The sequence below is a fragment of the Castor canadensis genome, chromosome 9 (genome assembly GCF_047511655.1).
Source record: "Castor canadensis chromosome 9, mCasCan1.hap1v2, whole genome shotgun sequence".
NCBI lineage: Eukaryota > Metazoa > Chordata > Mammalia > Rodentia > Castoridae > Castor > Castor canadensis.
Window position 1 is genome coordinate 115927732 of NC_133394.1, and position 16638 is coordinate 115944369.

The following is a 16638-nucleotide window of genomic DNA, read 5'->3' on the forward strand; positions in this document are numbered from 1 at the left end:
AAGCTCCAGAACTTATTCTTCTGTCTTTCTGACACTTTGTATCCTTACACCAACATGTACATTTTCACCAATGGGAAACACTATTTCATTTTATTGTTGTGCTGGGTGTGGGTACACTGTGGCATTTACAAAAGTTCTTACAATGTATCAAATGTATCATACTTGAATTCACTCCCTCATCATTTTCCTCTATCCTTCCCTCCCCACATTCCTGGAGTAGTTTCAACAGGTCTCATTTTTCCACTTACACACATATGTACACAGTATTTGCACTATATTCACCCTCCTTCACCATTTCCCCATCTCCTCCCCCCTCCCACTGGCACCAGCCCCCCTAGACAGGCCCCACTCCGCCTTCCTGTTCTCTGATTTTGTAAAAGGAAAAAAATGTTCTTATTGGTTTAAGATAACTATACAGGGAGTTTTCCTTGTACTAACAGAAATAATTTCTGCTAAAATCCCATTCACAAAGTAACTTTTTCCTCATTAAAAAACATTCTAATAGCTAAATATGGTAGTGTATGACTATAATCCTAACACTTGCGAGGCTGAGGCAGGAGGATCATGAGTGCAAGAGAGCCTGGATTACATAGTGAAAGCCTATCTCAAAAGAAAACAAAAATCTCTCTGTGTGCATATATATGTGTATATATATATATATATATGTAGAGAAGAGAAAATACAGACGAACACAAAGAAAGCAAAAAAACAGATGACCTCATTACTAAAAATTAACATGTTTAACATGTAAAAGGATGAACAATGACATGGAAGGATGCAGAAAACTTACAGTAGTGGCTGCTTCTGGGGAAGCAGGGAAGGCAGAAGACAAGAATGGGACTGAGAGGTGGCTGTTTCACTAAAAGGTTTTAATTCTAAGGTATAAAGTTTTACTTTTTCAAATGTCACAAAAGGATTGGGAGTCAACTTGACAAAAGTCAACAGTTATTAACTCCTGATGGCAGAAATATGGATAATATAATTTTATACTGGTTTGCATTTTGAAATGGAGATCAATATATATGTCCATTAATTAACTGATTTACATGCACAAAATTCAAAATGTACAAAGGATACATAAAGAAAATTTTTCTCACTTCCTCTCCTGTTGTTCAGTCCCAAGAGTACTTTCTTCTTGAGGTAGGCAATCACTGTTACTACTTTCTTGTTGCACTTTCCAGAGAATTTTTTCTCTCTCTCTTTCTTTATATCCCCCTACATGACTATGTATCCTTTCCCCTTATAAATGGCAGCATATTGTATTTTTGAATGAGTTTTAATACCTGTTCATATGGAAGTTCCCTGTTATTTTTAGTAAATGCATAATATTTCATCCTATGGGACATCTTTTTGAAAGAAAAAAGATTTTAAAAAGATGAGGAAGAAAGTAAGAAGGAAGTAGTAAGGGAGATTGGGATTCTGTTGCAGAAGAAAGGGTAACAATTCAGTAGACAGTGGTGAGATCTTGAAGGATATAGGGTAGGGATACGACAACTGATGCTCCTTAAGAAGATTAATTTGGGAGTTCTTTGTAGGGTGAATTGGAGGGAACATGAGACTGCAATTGAATAAATGAGTTAAAAGTCTTCATTAAAGACAAGTGGTAAGAAGCAAATGACAAAACTTGAGTAGAAATTCAAATGAAAAGATGAAAGTAGAAGAATAGAATGTGTGAGACTTGACAAAGAGGCTGGCTGAGAAGGAAAAAGAGTCAAAGATGAGTAATTCCAGTTCTAAGTGAACTCTGGTGAGTGAGGGCACAGAAATACTATGAACAAAGAGAAAGTCAGGAAGAACTGGTTTGGTAGGGGAAAAATGTGAAGGTCCCTTTGGACATATTGGGCACAGAGGTTGGGTATGGATGCTTCAGAAGCTAAGTTAAAGGAGTTTGTCTAGCAGGAGCTATTCACACTACTTGGAATAACTGAATGGATGAAATGTGGTATAGGAGCAAAGGAAGTTGGTCAAGGCTGGATAAATGGAATTGGGAGATGCCTGCATAAAAGTGAAGGTTGAACTTTAAGGAAGAAGATGGATGAAAATAAGAGCCACCAGGATGCTGAATGTGGGGCTTTATATATTAATAGTTTCTAGATAATATATGGTACCAATACTATAAATGGAAGGGCTTCAAAAAAAGTGGTAGAGGAGACAGTGCTCCAGCACTTAGGAGCTGGTTACAATTTAATGGTCCCAGACTTACTGCTGATTGATGAAATACAGAGGTCCAAGTCTCTAATGGCCACAGAATCATCAGACAAGAGAATCCTTACAATCCTGATTTGCCACACTAGGAGTTTATGGATTGGAGAAGGTGGTAAACAGAAGAGATAGGGCATGAGAATTTAATAAAGAATTTGGAGTGGTAGCAAAGCAGTTTGGGGTTCAATTCCTCACTTTCACTTACCTCTGCTTCTTTCTTTTCTGCTTCTCTCTCTCTCTCTCTCTGATTCTCCCTTTCCTTTCCTGCCCTGCCCATCTAATGAAATTATACAAAAAAAAATTTTTGGTGTTTTCCCTAAAGATAGTAATTGATTCAGAACATCTACATAGTATGCATTTAGGAGCAGATATCTGGTGAGAAGTGGGAGCTATAAACTTATCTTAAAGCTGAATTTATTTAACAAATCTACTTTTTAAAAAAGTGTATTTATTTGGAGATGACATGGCAATCCTAAAGAAAATAATTAGAAGGCTTTAAAAAAAACCAAAGCCAGTCTTTTAAGACTTGGCCAATGTTCTCAGTGAAGCATTTTGATTGTTGTTACTGTACTGTAAATAATTGCTTGGATCCAAAAGGCATGGTCCAAGCTTTCATGGAGGATAGCACACTGATAAGGAAGGAAGCAAGGATTGCAATTGGGCAATCTTGAGGCAATTGGGGATGACCCAAATCATGTTTTCCTGCACTGCATGAAAGGACTTGGGCTTTGCAGCTAGTTTTTGAAAATTCATGTGATCTTGAGCAAATGATCTTACTTCTCTGAGTTTCATATCCTCCCTTATGAAATGGAACCCATAAAACCTGTGTCTCAAATTCAGTGTGCTAACATGTACCAAACATAATGCCTGACCTTTTAGGTCAATAAATATTTCTTTCATTTTTTTCCCTTGTCCCGCTGGTATTGAATTATAGAGGCGGAAGGCAATATTCAGAAGTTCATTCTCACTTGTCTGGTCAGTTCTTTTACTGCCTAAACCTGTCATACAGGGTGTAGGTGAGTCACTAGTGATTCCCAGTATTCTCACTGAAACAATCAACAGGTCACACTTGAAGTCTGAAGAACTATAGAGAATTTGGAGAGATTTTGAAGATACTCAGATTTGAAAACACCTGATCACTTAGGCTAGCATTTTGCTACTTCCCATCATCCACTTCTAAATCTCTCTCTGCATCCTTACCTTTTCTCACTGGGGTTTGTCTTTCTACTCTTTGTCATAGGTATCTGTTGATCTCTTTATTGCTCCCCCATGTTCATCAGGTCGTTTAGCACAGGATACACTGATGTTCCTTTCCTGCTGAGTCTCACTGTCATCCTGGGCAACCTCTACAGCTATGAAATTTCTCACATCAAGGGCATCTGAGTTCCAAGCATTACAGATTCCTGTCTTCCTCAACTCTGGTGACCTTGTCTTCCTTTCCACTGTGGTCACCTGAGTCCTTGACTCAGTGATGCTTCACCTTCACAATCATGACCTTCACTATTGCATCTCATTTCCTGAACACTTGCATCTCTTCCCAGTTCTAGTGTTCTTTCTTATTAGGCCTGTTCTTCAGCTTATTGAGATATTTGTCCCCTGACCTTTGCTAATATGCTCTCCTTTCCCAGCAGCCTCTCTTCTCCTTGCAGGCTAGAATATATTACTTGTCATTTAAATGAGTCTTTCACAATATTATCATCTTGTTTTTCCCCTTGCCCTTCCACTCCAGATAACCCTAATCTCAAGATTGATGTGCAATCTTGGATTATTATAGCTGTCTTTTTGGGGGTGGCTCTTTCTTATCTGTACCACTGAGTGTCATGAGAGGAAATCCAAGCATCACAGTACCATGTGTACTGCTGCATCCCTTGGGACTCCACTAATGTCTTGCAATCCTTCCACAAATTTCTACCTGGCTTTTTCCTCTTGCCTATGCAGGCTGTTGCATGCTGCACTTCTTCCTAAATTTTCACCACATTGGAAAACTGGTAATATCACACTTAGAATCCTTTAACCTTCATTTTCTTTTAGACAACAGAACAATCAAACATCAGTGGTTTAACATCTGCCTTCCCTTCCATGTTTTCTTCCCTTTAATCCTTTAACTACTCCCTGCTTCCTATGGCTACCTGAAGGCACCTTGCTCTTTTATGTAGTTGTTTCTTTGTTCTGCTGTTGCTTTACCTAGAATCTTGATCCACATCATAATGTGCTTGGGTAAGTGTTTACACTTTGTCCAAGGTAGTGCTAGACTTGGCTTTTCAGGAAGTCTCATCTCAACTTTCCTACAGAAGATTGGATATGACTCTTCTTGGCTCTTACAGCACCTCTAGGACTGACCCACCTCCATATACTGGATATTGCTATTCACCCCTCTGGATCCCTTTCTACTCTTCACTATGCTCTCTGCAGATGAGAGCTGCCCTTTATGGATGCATCCTCAGCCCCTCTGTCATGATTGAATGTAGAATCCCAGCAAGGGATCAGTGTGTGTTGGGGTGTGAAGTTAGGGTATTCAGTATCCCGAATGAGTCCTTCCTATGAACCTACCTTGTGCTGGCTATGTGCTTCAATGTTAAGTCACTGTTCCTCATAGAAACTTAGTCTGCATAACCTTCTAGAGCCATGTTAACTCTCTACTTTTGCCTTTGGAGTCTAGTTTTGGTAATAGCTTGACTACTTCTAACTCTGGGTTACTGCACTATTCTTTGAGGTGACTTTTTATTCACACCTTTGTAAATAGTCTCGTTGGAAATAAACTGTCCTGGAATTATCTCTGTGTTAGTCAGCTTTCTGTCAATGTGACAAATAATAAATAACTTAAAAGGGAGAAAGTTCATTTTGCCTTACGGTTTTGGTTCATGGTCCCTTGGCCATGTTGCTTTGGGCTTGTGGCAGCACAGTTCCCTATGAGTGGAAGTGAATGCTGGAGCAATTGCTTCATGGTGGAGAGAAAGAGAGAGAGAGAGAGAGAGAGAGAGAGGGGTCTATCTCCTCTCAATAGCACTGGTCACCAAACCTTTAACATCTTAGCCTTTGGAGGAGTTTTAACATCAAGCTACAGTAATGCCATTTTGAGTATGCCTTTGTTTTGGTTTGGACCTTGACTACAAACCTCCTTCAAAAGTGTTATTTATCTATTACATGTCTACATAGCTAAGGAATAATCCTTAGCTATAGCTTTGAGCACATTTCTTGCTGCTAGTAATTATTGATAAATATTTTTGGCGGAGGAAAGTAAAAATGGAAGGAAGGACAGAAGGACACTAGGAATATAGGCACCAAGCAGCTTTCTCATCTTAGTTTGATTTCTTAATAACTTCTTATTCTTCTCCCAGTCTCCTCAGTTCACGATACACAAAACAAAAATTGAACATATGGATGGGGCAGTAAGTAATGCTTCAACCTGTGTATATATTATGTAGTGTTTAAATCAGGTTAAACATATTTGTCTCCTCAAATATTTATCATCTCATTGTGGTGAAAACTTTCAAAATCCTTTCTTCTAGCTTTTTGAAATTCACAGAGTATTATTGTTATTTATAGTCATCTTCCTGTGCAATAGCACACCAGAACTTTTTGCTCCTATTCAACTTTAGTACCCTTTTATCAAGATCCACATTCCCATACTCCTCCTCTACTTTCCCCAGTGTCTCATAACCACTATTCTACTGTCAACTTGTATGAGATCAGTTTTTTTTAGATTCCATATGTTTGTGAGATTATGTGGTACTTCTCTTCCTTTCAAAATTTTTTTATTATTATTGTTGTTGTGCTGGGTGGGAGTACATTGTGGCATTTACAAATGTTCTTACAATGTGTCAAATATATCATACTTGAATTCACCCCCTCCACTGCTGTCTTTCATCCTCCCTCCCCTAATTCCTGGAGCAGTTTCAACAGGTACTATTTTTGCATTTACATACATGTGTATACATTATTTGCACCGTATTCACCCTTTTACCCCTTTTGGTACTTCTCTTTCTATGCTTGGTTTATATCACTTAACATCAGGATCTCTAGTTACATCCACATTGTCCCAAATGACAGGATTTCATTGTTTTTATGGCTAAATAACAATCCATTGTGTATATGTGTTGCATTTTCTTTATTCATTTATCAGTTGGCTATTGTGAATAGTGTTACCATGAACATAGGAGTGTAGATGTCTCTTGACAGACTGATTTCATGTCCTTTGGACATCTATGCAGTAATGGAATTGTTGGGTTATATGACAGTTCTATTGTTAATTTTTGAGGAGCCTCCATGCTATTTTCCTTAATGACTGTACTAATTGACACTTCCACTAATAGTGTATAAAGTTTTGCTTTTCTCCACATCCTTGGTAGCACTTGTTATTGTTCAGTTTTTTTGACAATAGATTTTTACTAGGGTGATAGGATATCTCAATATAGTTCAAATTTCCATTTCCCTGATTGATGATGTTGAACATATTTTCATGTACCTGTTGGCCATTTGTATGTCACCTTTTGAGAAATGTCTATTTAGATCTATTGCCCATTTTCAAATTGTGTTATTTTGTTTTTGCTGTTGAGGTTTTGGAAATCCTTATGTATTCTGGATATCAACCCTTGCTAGAAGTAATAGTTTGCAAATTCTGTTCTGTAGGTTGTCTCTTCACTCTGCGGATTTCTTTCTTTTGCTGAACAGAAGGGTTGGGTTTTTTTTGTTTGATGTAATCCTGTTTCCCTATTTTTGTTTTCATTTCCTGTGTTTTTAGGATCTTCTCCAAAAAACATACTTGCCCATTCCTATGTCCTAAAGTATTTCCTCAATGTTTTCTTCTAGTAGATTCATTGTTTCACATTTTACATATAAGTTTAATTTATTTTGAGTCAACCACTTTTGTGACTGGTGAGAGATAGTTGTCCAGTTTTATTCTTTTGCATGTGGATATCCAATTTTCCCAGCACCATTTTAAAGACAGACTGTCCTTTCTTCAATGTATAGGCTCAGCACCTTTGTCAAAAATCTATGACTACTGATGTGTGGGTTTACTTCTAGGCTCTCTATTCTGTCCCTTTCATCCGTGTGTCTGTTTTCATGCCATTGTTATATATACTGTTTTGATTATCCCAGCTTTGCAGTACTTCTTAAAGTTAGGCAGTGTAATGCCACCTGCTTTATTCTTTTTGCTCAAGATGGCTTCACTATTCAGGGGTTTTGTGGTTTCACATAAATTTTAGAATTGCTTTTTCTAGTTCTGTGAAGAATGTTATTGGTATTTTGATAGGGATTGCATTGAATCTGCTTTGGGTAGCATTTTAATAATCCTGAGGCTTCTGATCCATGAACAGAGGGTGTCTGTCCACATTTATGTGTTCTATTCAATTTCTTTTATTAATATCTTACATGTTTCATTGTAAAGATACTTTGTCTCTTTGGTTAAATTTAATTCCCAGGGGTTTATTCTTTTGGGGAGCTGTAATAAATAGGATTGCTTTCTTGATATTTGTTTCAGGCAATTCACTGTTGGCATGTAGATACACTACTGATTTTTGAACATTGATTTTGTATCCTGCAACTTTTCTGAATTCTTTATTAGTTGTGATAAGTTTTAGCAGAATTTCAGGGGTATTCTATATATAGAATATATCACCTACATATCATGTCCTCTGCAAACAGTTAAAACAATTTGACTTCTTTTCCTGTTTGGACATCTTATATTTTTTTCTCTTGCCTTATTGCTGTCACTGGGACTTCTACATTTCTGTCGAATAAAAGGAATGAAAGTAGTGAAAGTGAGCATCCTGGTCTTGTTCCAGATTGTAGAGAAACCTTTCGGCTTTTCCCATTCAGTAAAATGTGAGCTATTGGTTTATTATAAATCGGCCATTGTGTTAAAGTACATTCCTTTTTTGTTATTTGTTTCACTCTTATCAATGAGTTTTATAACTTCCTTTAACATGCCTTGTAGAACCAGTCTGATAGAGATACAGTCTCTCAACTTTTGTTTGTCTGGGAATGTATTTATTTCTACTTTGATCTTTATTCTTCCTACTAATTTGATACTTGAGTTGTTCTTGTTTCTCTAGTGCCTGCAGATGCAGTGATAGATTGTTTATTTGATATCTTTCCACTTTTTTTTGATGTGGGCTAAAGTTTAGCTCTGCTGGGTACATTAGTCTCAGTTGACAGTTGTCTTCTTTTAGTACTGTGAAAATCTAATACCACTCTTTTCTGGCCTATAAGGTTTCTACTGAAAAGCCTACTATCAGGCAAATTGGGACAGTCCTATTGTGTTATTCATTTCTTCTCTCTCTCTCTCTCTCTCTCTCTTTCTCTCTAGTACTGGTGATTGAAACCAGGGTTTTGCACATTCTAGGCAAGCACTCTGCCACTGAACTACATCTCAGCCCTGTTTCTTTTCTCTTGCAGCTTTGAGAATCTTCCCTTTATCTTTCACCCATGGCAGCTTGATTGCAAGATGTCTTAGTATAGCCTTGGATGAGTTAAATTTGACTGTACCTGACCTTCCTATGCCTAAATATTTGTCTCTTTTACTAGGTTCTGGAAGGTTTTTGTTATTATTTCTTTGACTTTGAATAAGCTTTTTGCCCCTTTGACTTTTTTTTTTTTTGTGTGTGGTACTGGGGCTTGAACTTAGGGCCTTTACCTTGAGCCACTCCACCAGCCCTATTTTTGTGAAGGGCTGGCTTTGAACCATGATCCTCCTGATCTTTGTCTCCTGAGTAGATAGGATTACAGGACTGAACCCCAAAGAAACCGTAAGATTTTTTCATTCCTCTTTATTCTTTTTTATTCTCCACCTATTTTCAAATAGTCTGTCTTTGAGCTAATTCTTTCTGTTTGATCTATCCTCCCACGGACAGTTTCTATTATATTTTTAATTTCACTGAGTATATTTTTCATCTCAAGAATTTCTGTTTGAGTTTTAAAAATTACTTCCATCTCTTTGTTAAGCTTATGTTCTGGAATATTGAAATGTTTTTCTGTGTTTTCTTCAAGCTCATTGAGTTTCCTTAAAACAGCTGTTTTAAATTCTCTTTCGGAGCAAATCCCACATTCCTATGGACTGCCTATTGCTGAGGGACTTGCGAACAAAGACCACTGTGACCATTCGAGATGATGCCAGCCGGAACAGAAGTCTGATAGTCTGGGACCAGGTGTCTTCTCCTAGCACTTGAGCTGTTCTAGTGGCTCTGTCTGCAGGCAGACCTGGGTGTTGGAGCTGACAGGATATGCCAAGGGTTAGGTTTCACCAGACCAACACTAAGTTCAAAGTAAAATCTTGCGCTTGGGTAAGGTTGGTGACCACCACTCCCGTGACCACCAGGCTGATGCTAAGCTGGGTTGCATCTGAGCTTCATAGCCGTAAGGACTTCATAGTCTCAGGAGTTCACTAAGACTCATACTGCAGCTAGCAGTGATGAAAGCCCAAATGTGAATTCATCCCACTGTGGGGGAGGAGGCAGATATTTGCATTGTCAGGACAGTTATAAAGCCCCATCTGTGTGAGCTGGCATATGTGAGTATACCTGGTAACAGTTGTGCTACCTAAGATTTGGGAAAGGGTGATAGAGACACAGTCCCTTGGTTTCTAAGACTGATGCAAAGCTAGGTTGCACTTGAGTCTCACAGCTTCAGTGGCCTCAGGGAGGAGTGTGGGTGTGCTCTCGTCCCGCTCCAAGGCTGGAAATGATGGAACTGTGACCCTCCTGATTTCTACCTCCTGAGTAGCTAGGATGACAAGTAGAAGTCACAGGTGCCCAGTTTAAATTTAACTTTAAAGTACATTGAAGAAAAAGAACCTCCACCTGTATCTCACAACACCACAAAAAATAATTCAAGATAGATCACAAACCTAAACATAAAAGCTAAAATGATAAAATTTCTATAAGAAAACAGAAAAATATCCTCATGCCTTGGAGTGTGCAAGGTTTTTTAGAGAGGACCAAAAAAGGTACTACACATAAAAGTGAATTTTGATAAAATGGATATTACCAAAATTCCAAACTTTTGCTCATCAAAAGACAAATAAGAAGATAGAATGGCAAACTACAGATAAGCATATTGATAGCAAATTTCTGACAAGACTAACACACAAAATACACAAGAAACTTATATAAGTCAACAATAAAAAGAGAAAAAACTTGATAAAAATGTGGACAAAACAAATCCTTCCTAAAAGAAGATATAAAAACAGCCAATAAGGGTGGTGCAAAATGGGGGCTGAGTGAGATCCCCTAGTGACCATCTCCCCAGACCCACCAAGTTAAACGGCTATTCACATATCAAACTATCTTCACGAGACCTGAGGAAATTATGTAACAGACAATAGTATCTGCTTTTAGTGTAATGAATCACCCTTTCCCCAACTCCAAGCAGCCCAATATGGAGAGAGACATCTCCCACTTTGATGGGGGGAGAGAGAATTAAGTACAGGTTTTTGCCAGACCCACCACAGTGAAACCCCATGCTGGGCAAAACCCCAAAAGCTCTACTGCCAGGTCAATACCCACAGACTAAGCCACTGGAACCACATTAGGCCAGGAAGCAGACTGCTTCCATAACCTACCTGTAACCTCTGGTGGCAGACAGAAAAGCAAGACTCTACCCACTGGAAAGCAGGACACAAAAGCCATCACAGGGTTTTGTCTTGGAGCCCAGTGCCAGGCCTACCACAGTGAAACTCAGTACTGGTAGAAACCATAGGCCTCATATGCACGCCAGAGCTCATAGAGCTTTTAGACTGACCCTAGCATCTGGCAGAGACCTGTGCATATGTGGAACAGACTCACATTCCATTTCTTCAAATAACATCTGGATAATGTCCTCTGCCTTTCTTTCTCTTCCACCTCTCCTCTCCTTTTCTTTTTCTCCTTTCACATTCCCCCCTCTGTTCTTTCTCTCACTTTGTTTACCATCATTTTGATAATAATTTTCAATGTTGTACAGCATCCCATGTATAAGAATCAGGAACAGATTCTGCTCATTTGCAAAAACAAAATGGCACACTAGTTCTTTTAAATAGAAGTTTATTTGGGGGAACAAGAACCTAACAGTCATTGGAAGGGTTCAGACAATAAGCTCTGACTGAACTCCAGGTATGACTCCAGAACATCATCCCAGACCCAGCTGACCCACAGGGAGGGGGTTCTTCCTGAAAGGTGGGCAATGAGAAAGTTCTCACTGGAAACATTTATTCAGGAACGCATTACCTTGTGAGTCAGAGCTCCCAAAGTCACTTACTCTGCAAATGAACTCATGACCCACCCTTTCCTGCTAAATCCATTCCTGCATTAACCAGATGACCTACCCTTGGCACCTGAAGAGGTAGTGACTGATCAGGGATTGCTACCTTAAAAACCCAATGTCCCCTGCCTATTCTTGTTGCTAGCCATGACAGGGATAGGAGTACTGTTGTTTTCATTTCACTTCTGCTTTCCAAATCTCATGTAAGTACATTTGATTGACTAACCCTAAATGGCATCCAGAGTCTGAGTTGCAAAGGAATCTGTGAAATTCAGATTTTTAACCACTTGATCATCTCAACAGATGCAGAAAAGGCCTTTGATAAGATTCAACACCACTTCATCATAAAAGGACTAAGAAAACTAGGAATAGAAAAAATGTATCTCAACATTATAAAGGCTATATATGACAAACCTAAAGCCAACATCATACTTAATGGAGAAAAACTGAAACCATTTCCCGTAAAATCAGGAATGAGACAAGGGTGCCCACTCTCCCCACTCTTATTCACCATAGTCCTGGAATTCCTAGCCAGATCAATAAAGTAAGAATAAGTAATAAAAGGAATACAAATAGGTAAAGAAACTGTCAAAGTATCCCTATTTGCAGACGACATGATCCTATACCTCAAAGACCCAAAAACCTCTACCCAAAACCTCCTAGACACCATAAACAGCTTCATCAATGTGGTAGGATATAAAATCAACTTACAAAAATCATTAGCTTTTCTATACATTAACAATGAGCAAATTGAGAAAGAATATATGGAAACAATTCCATTTACAATAGCCTCAAAAAAAAAATCAAATACCTAGGAGTAAACTTAACAAAGGATGTGAATGACCTCTACAAGGAGAACTGCAAACCCCTGAAGAAAGAGATCAAGGAAGACTACAGAAGGTGGAGAGATATCCCGTGCTCATGGATTGGTAGAACCAACATAGTAGAAATGGATATATTAACAAAAGCAATCTACATGTTTAATGCAATTCCCATCAAAATCCCAATGACTTTCATCACAGAGATTGAAAAATCTACCCTAAAGTTCATTTGGAAGCACAACAGACTGTGAATAGCCAAAACAATACTCAGCAAAAAGAGCAATGCTGGAGGTATCACAATACCCGACTTAAAACTGTATTACAAAGCCATAGCAATAAAAACAGCATGGTACTGGCAAAAAAAAAAAAAAAAAAACCAGATGTGAAGACCAGTGGAACAGAATAGAGGACCCCAATATGAATCCACACAGCTATGCCCACCTTATTTTTGACAAAGGTGCCAAAAACATATGATGGAGAAAAGACAACCTCTTCAACAAATGTGGCTGGTAAAGTGGTTATCTGCCTGCAGAAAACTGAAACTAGATCCATGCCTATCACCCTGTACTAGTATCAGCTCAAAGTGGATTAAGGACCTTAATATCAGACTGGAAACTCTGAAGTTAGTACAGAAAAGAGCAGGGAATACTCTGGAAGCAATAGGTATAGGCAAGGACTTCCTCAATAGAACTCCAGCAGTCCAGCAACTAAGAGAAAGGATGGACAAATGGGACTACATGAAATTAAAAATCTTCTGCACAGCAAAAGAAATGGTCTCTAAACTTAAGAGACCACCGACAGAGTAGGAGAAAATATTCGCTGGCTATACATCAGACAAAAGACTGATAACCAGAATATACAGGGAGCTGCAAAAACTAAACTCCCCTAAAATCAATGAACCAATAAAGAAGTGGGCAACTGAAATAAACAGAACTTGTTCAAAGGAAGAAATCCAAATGACCAAAAAACACATGAAAAAATGCTTACCATCCCTGGCCATAAAGGAAATGTAAATCAAAACCACACTAAGATTCCACCTTACCCTTGTCAGAGTAGCTATCATCAAAAACACCACCAACAACAAATGTTGGTGAGGATGAAGGGGATAAAGGAACCCTCATACACTGCTGGTGAGAATGTAAGCTAGTACAACCAGTTTGGAAAACAATATGGAGGCTCCTTAAAAAACTAAACATAGATCTGCCAAATGTTCCAGCAATCCCACTCCTGGGGATATACCCAAAGGAATGCTAGTCGGGTTATTCCAGAGATACCTGCACACCCATGCTTATTGCAGCACTATTCACAATAGCCAAGTTATGGAAACAGCCAAGATGCCCCACTACCAATGAATGAATTCAGAAAATGTGGTATTTATACACAATGGAATTTTATTCAGTCATGAAGCAGAATGAAACTGTCATTCTCAAGTAAATGGATGGAACTGGAGAACATCATCTTAAGCGAAGTTAGCCAGGCTCAGAAGGCCAAAAATTGTATGTTCTCCCTCATATGCGGATTATAGACCTAAAACAAATGCAGTAATGTTATTGGACACAGGTCATAAGCTAAGGGAAGAGGTGCACAGGAGGAATAGGGAAAGCGAAGGAAACCTAAAACTTGAAAGTGTTTGATGTGCCCACTGCAGAGAAGCAAATAAAGTAATCTTAAACTGACAGAAGCCACTATGGAAAGGTGACCAGGAAGTAGTGAAGAGGTCTGGTAGGGATGAATCAATTCAGGTTGTAATACACTTGTGCATGGAAGCAACGCCAGAAATCTCTCTGTATAGCTATCTTTATCTCAAGCTAACAAAAATGCCATATCTTTCTTATTATCTCTTATGTTTTCTCTTCAACAAAATTGGAGAAGAGGGCAGAACAGGTTCTGCCTAGAAGTGAGGGGGTTGGGAGGAGAGGGAAGGGCAGGAGGGAGAGATGGCCCAAACAGTGTATGCACATATGAATAATGAATAAACAATTAAAAAAAAGAAATTCAGATTTTTAGCTCTTCCCGTCTTCACAGAATATGAAAGTACACTAGAAAGAGAAGAATGGATGCTGGGGGGAGGGGAGCAATCCACCAAGTCTATCACTCTAAGAACCATCTCAAAATCATTGTAAATTCACTAAGGTTTCCTCACTTCTAATGAAAATATATGAGAGTATGAGAGTTTTAAAAACACAAATCAAGATTTGTTCACTCAGTAAGTATTTCTTGAGTACCTAATATGTGGAAGCACTTTGCTGTGGTGACAAAGGTCTCTACCTCAGAGAACGTTGCAGTTTCATTCTGGAGACACAACAACTTGAACTGTGTACAAATTGCTGTGATGGAGAAGAGAAGTGAGTAGCTTTGTTAAGGGTGAGGAGTGAGTGGCTTGGACTTGAGAGATGGGTAGCTCCTATGTGCACTCTAGGGAGGTGACTTTTTCAGTCTCAAGTAGTGCATGTGCAAAGGCAAAGAGGCATAAAACAGTATGACTCATCAGGGAATTGCAGCCAGAATACTTTTTGACACCTTTGTAAAAGTCTGTTTTCATAGCATAGCCCAGACATTAAAATTTGGCTATTTAAATTATAATTTTTTAGCCTGGTAATCCCAGCTACTTGGGAGGCTGAGATTGAGAGGATAACAATTTGAGACCAGTCCAGGCAAAAAGTTATCTAGACCCCATCACAACCAATACCTGGACATGGTGACATGCACCATCCCAAGCTACACAGAAGGCTGAAATTGGGAGGATGGCAGTTCAGGCCAGCCCTGGCAAAAAATTTGCAAGACCCCATCTCAACAGAAAAAAAGAAAAGAAAAAGAAAAAGAAAAAAAAAAAAAACTGGGTGTCGTGGCCTTCCAGCGATGGCAGGAAGCTTAAAATAGGAGGATGATGGGCAAAAAGCAATACTTTGTCTCCAAAATAACCAGAGCAAAAGGGCTAGAGGTATGGCTCAAGTAGTAAAATGCCTGCCTCCCAAGCATGAATTCAAACCCAGTACCACCTATGTATATACAACTTGAAAACACCATTCCCATTTTAAAAACATGCAACAAAGGGAGAAGTGTAAATAACAAGCTATTTAGTGACTAGTTAAGTAACATACTAATTTTATAGAATCATAATAGGTATTAGAGGGACAAAAGAGAACTTTTAAGAAATTGCCCTGGATTTCAAGGACTCATAAACTAATTGAGGCACTGACAATTGTACACAAAAGCTGTTAAGTAATAAAATTAGGAAAGGGTGATACTAAACATATTTAACAATTGATACATTGTCATTGGATACTTAAATCTTACTTGATTGGAAAATGCCCAGCAATCAAGTAGCTGCTGGCCAACAATTAAACTGGTCCAGCTATTTGGTAGATGTCTTAAATATCTGTCCTGTTTGAACATGTATGATGTTCATGTATGATGATTACATAACCTAAAGGTCTCTGGGCCCATGGAGTCTTTGGATACAAATAAATTTGCACTATTGTGAACAGCACATACTTCCTGATCCAGCACCGTCTGCACCCAAGGAATGTTCAGCCTTATTGCCTCAAAGAGTTGTTCCAAAGTTTTCCAGGGGTACCTCATATGTCCTGGTTTTTGTTGACTCCGGTATGATCTTCTGAGCTATGGCTCTTTTAAGGGAAGGGCTCAACTTCCAGGCCCAGGCAACCAAAGGTAGTGTGGGATTGAAGGGAGGACCATTCTAGCACTGAGTATTTGCAGGAGTGGCAGAGCACAGCATCTTTCTTGTTACCTGCATTCTCTAAGTCGGTACCATCAGCCTGGAGGAAGAACCTCTACAAGGAGCACGGATGGAAATAACCAACTGAGGGCAACTGAAATAGGTGGAGAAGGAAATGCAGTAGACAACATGACCTGAACCTAGTACATGCTGGAAGCAGCTGAAAAGTGAGCAGGCTCTGCCTGCTCCTAGGAAACTACATATCCTGAGTAGAGTTTAGACCAGAGTTTTTCATATGTTGTATGGACTATATCATCAGTATAATTTAGGGGACTTGCTAAAACCATGGATCAATTGCATTTTTATTCACTTTAGAAATTGAATACCACTGGAGTTGAGATTTAAAAGCTCAGTAGTACCGTGCAGGCCCTGGGTTTGATCCCCAGTACAAAAAGGAGTTTGAATACCACTTAAGACTAACCTTCTACCCTTTCTTTGTGAATGCCTGTAAGAATTTATCCTGATTTTGGTATTTTATTTTGAAACTTTCCACTGTTATAATTATGTGGTATTATGTAGGGCCCTTATAGCTCTGTTCTATACTTATGCTGCCTGAATATTTCAAAATTGGGGTAAATCCAAAAATTAAAAATAAAATTATACCTCTGGTACACTTTTGAATTTAAAAAAGTACACAAC